Genomic DNA, 3,713 nt, shown 5'->3' with positions numbered 1-3,713 from the left:
ACTAATTATAAGGATGCTTGATAATCTCAGTGAGAACTTCAATAAAGAGATAGGAAACATAAAAAAATAACCAGTCAGAAATGAATTATACAGTAACTGAAATAAAAAATGTATTGGAGAAAATCAACAGTAGACTAGATGAAGCAGAAGATTCAATCTGTGATTTGGGAGATAAGGTAGCAGAAAACAACCAATCAGAAGAGCAAAAAGAACGAAGAATACAAAAAAATAAATAAATAAATAAAGATACTTTAAGAGGCCTCTGGGACAACATTAAGTAATATGGTTGGAACCAGGAAGTTAACATTGATACAATACTATGAACTAAACTTGGGACTTCCTTCAAATTTCATCATCTTTTTCATTAACGCTTTTTTCCAGGATCAAATCCAGAATTCCGCAATACATTTAGTTATTATTTCTCCTTAGCCTCTTTTAGTTTATAATAGTTCCTCAGACTTTCCTTGTCTTTTATGACCTTGACACTTTCAAAGAATATTGATAATTTATTTTGTCTGTCATTCAATTTTTGTTGAATCTGACACATCTTCTTGACTGGACTGGAGTCTAATGCTAAGTTCTTAAAGCATTACATCATAGGATACATAATCTGCTATGTCTTACTACCGGTGATTTTGACATTCCTGGTTTCTCCACTGTAAAATCGTTGTCTTTCTTTTGTGGTTAATCTATTTTTTGAATGATATGTATTTATGCATTTATGGATTCACTATTATTTTGATTTCATGAGTTATAATAAAGTAATACACTTATTTTGTTGCTCAAATCGGAAGTCACTTCAGTTTGGCACATGTGTTTTACAACTAGTCTGCATCTTTTTTTGAGCATATTTGAATTTTTTGGTGCTGAAGAAATGATAAACCAGAAAGTAAAGAGTCTGGTTTCTTATCAAGGATGTGTAGAAAAGAAATAGAAAAAAGCAGGCATTGATACTAACATAGCAGATATTAGGAGGAAGTGACATACTTCATTGTCTTTTGTGTATTCAACTGTTAGATCCACAGTAATAGTTCACATACCTCAAAGACAAATCAACAATTAAAATCAACCAAGATGTAGGAAAATTAAAAATGGAATACAATTACTAATAAATAAACCTAATTCTATTAGCATGCAAATAAAAGAACTATTTTAAGTAACTTTGGAAAACAGTATCTTGGCTGGATACTATAAGGACAAAAAAAATCCACAAATATGTTTCATGGGTATCATGAAACTGCTTTATATATCCATTACCATAATCAAACAAGTAAATACATTGTAGCTGATAAGAACCAGGTCTCTCACTGTTGTAGAAAGAATTTACAAATAAGAAAAGGAGGCAGGTTAAATTGAACTCTGTGGTACTAGATTGGAATTTAACTTATTAGTGCAATTATGACATATATGTATATATATATATGTGTGTGTGTATATATATATATATGTGTGTGTGTATATATGTATACATACACACACATATATATATACATATATAATTAGGTACATAAATATAGATATGTTTATTTGCATGAGTTAGTATACATACGTATATTCCCCAGCTCTGTACACTAAGAAGACCTAGAAGCAATGGTACCCTAGTAGTAATAAGCACACCTAGAGGCCAAATATTGGATCCTAATTGCCATCCTCCATTTAGAAATATTTAGAATGTATCACGACTCCCTGTGGATTCAGGGATATGGCAGAAAAAAATACTTAAAGGTATTTTAATATTCTAGTTCAAAATTGCTCAGTTTTGTTCACTAAGGTAAGAGTATCATTATATCAAGCAAATGCTCTTCCATTAATTTGAAAGAAATTGAAGAAAACATCTTAATATCAGTGAATTAGAACAAAGTTTTTCTAATCATATTAAAGGAAGGAAAATGCTTGATATTAACAGCAAGCCAAAAACAACTAAGGAGCCCTCAACTCTGCAAGCCAATGATTAGAAAACTGGTTTTTAATGTATGTGAGTTATGCTTAAACTTGCCCTAATAATAATTGATTCGCTTCCTCATCTCACTCCTTTACCAAAGCAATAATAGTTTCTGATTTTTGATTAGAACTCAAAAATACCTTTTTAATAAATACATTTTTATTGTAAAACTATTTATGAAATATGCAGAACAATAATATTTAAACTCTAATAATTGAGAATAATGAGATAAATGTGATTCAAGCCACACTTCACAGGTATATTCCAGTAGTAGAAATATGAAGGATATACGGATAGCTATAAAACAAGTTATAATCTCTCAGAGTGGCAAAACAATAAAAGAGCTGTGTTCTGGAAAATAGATATAAGTTGATAACTTATGATAGGGGACTGTTTTCAGAGAAATGTAGCATTTGAAGAGGACCATGAAAGATAGTCTTTGAAAAGGGCATGAAAATGCTAGGCTGAGGAAATCTAATGTGTCAAGAAACTGTAAAAAAATGTGAATATTTCAATATGTCTTGAATTCAGGGCAATCAGTTAGCTACTGCCTTAAAAAGGCTGCAAAAAATTTTAAAAGTCATTGTGTTAAAGCCACTGTCATTTATTCAGCGTCGATCAAGGCTGGGCAAAGATGGGAGTAATTAGTTCTGCCCCAAAAGTTTCTATTTTTCTACTGGGACCAGAAGTCAGAAGTCAGCCTGGGCATGACTTTCTCAGTGTTATGGCAGAGAAGGAGGAGAGCAGCTCTTAACTGTGTCACATTTGCCAATATTCCATTAGTCAAAATGAGTCACATGGTCAAGCCCAGAATCAGAGTGTAGGGAATGTCACTTAACCTTTGTAAGGGCAGAATGAGTAGAGAGTAAATATTTTTAAAAAATAATCTTGTAAAAAACATGTTATTATTAGTTTCTTTCAACAAAATATCCTCTCTGCATTCTATTGAAATTCTTATGTTTTTCTCTTATTTTTTGTATGTATTTCTGAAATAAGGAACAATGAATAATTTATATTTTTGCACCAGTTATCACAATCCACCATCTTGACTTTTAATATTTTAGCTGCTCATAGAGCAGACATTTGTAATAATTAAAGTTTATCTTATTAGCAGAATTGTGGTATATATATAGATATATATCATTCATAAAATATTCTGCATATGTACACATAACTAGATACATAAATATAAATGTTTATTTGTGTGGGTTAGTATACATACTAATATTTCCTAGATCTGTACACTAAAAAGATACTAGAAGCATTGGCACCCCAGTAGTAATAAGCACACTTGGAGCCCAGATATTGGGTTCTAAATGCCATTTTCCATTTATATATATTTGGGATGCATCAAGACTCCATGTGGATTCAGAGTTGCAGTAATAACTCAAAATAGTATATTAAGAGATCACTTTGGTAGCACATTTACTAAAATTGAAATGATACAGAGAAGATTCGCGCGGCTCCAGTACAAGGAAGACACACAAATTGGTAAGCATTCCATATTTTTTTTTAACGAGTAGTAAATAAGCCAGAGAAATCTAATGCACAATACAATGAATACAGACAATAATGTACTATAATAAATATGTCTTCAGTGGCAATCGTAATATAATATATAAATGTATTAAAGTAACATCCTGTGTATCTTAAATTTACAAAATGATATATGTCAAATTTATCAATTAAAAAAAGAGGCATATCAAGTTTTACATTTCATTGCATTCATTATTTTGAAATGTTCGCCATAGAACTGAAAATGAAGTATTAC

The 3,713-nt window shown here is 30.8% G+C and overlaps 1 non-coding gene across 1 annotated transcript; it reads left to right on the top strand.

The window, feature by feature from the left end:
• The first annotated feature begins 3,346 nt into the window (after positions 1 to 3,346).
• LOC111739808 lies at positions 3,347 to 3,452 on the top strand. Its single transcript, XR_002780382.1, has one exon. It is a non-coding gene; the product is annotated as a U6 spliceosomal RNA (small nuclear RNA).
• Positions 3,453 to 3,713: the final 261 nt, after the last annotated feature.

The sequence above is a fragment of the Pteropus vampyrus genome, unplaced genomic scaffold (assembly GCF_000151845.1).
Source record: "Pteropus vampyrus isolate Shadow unplaced genomic scaffold, Pvam_2.0 Scaffold54, whole genome shotgun sequence".
NCBI lineage: Eukaryota > Metazoa > Chordata > Mammalia > Chiroptera > Pteropodidae > Pteropus > Pteropus vampyrus.
This window is presented reverse-complemented; position numbering and strand designations above follow the sequence as displayed.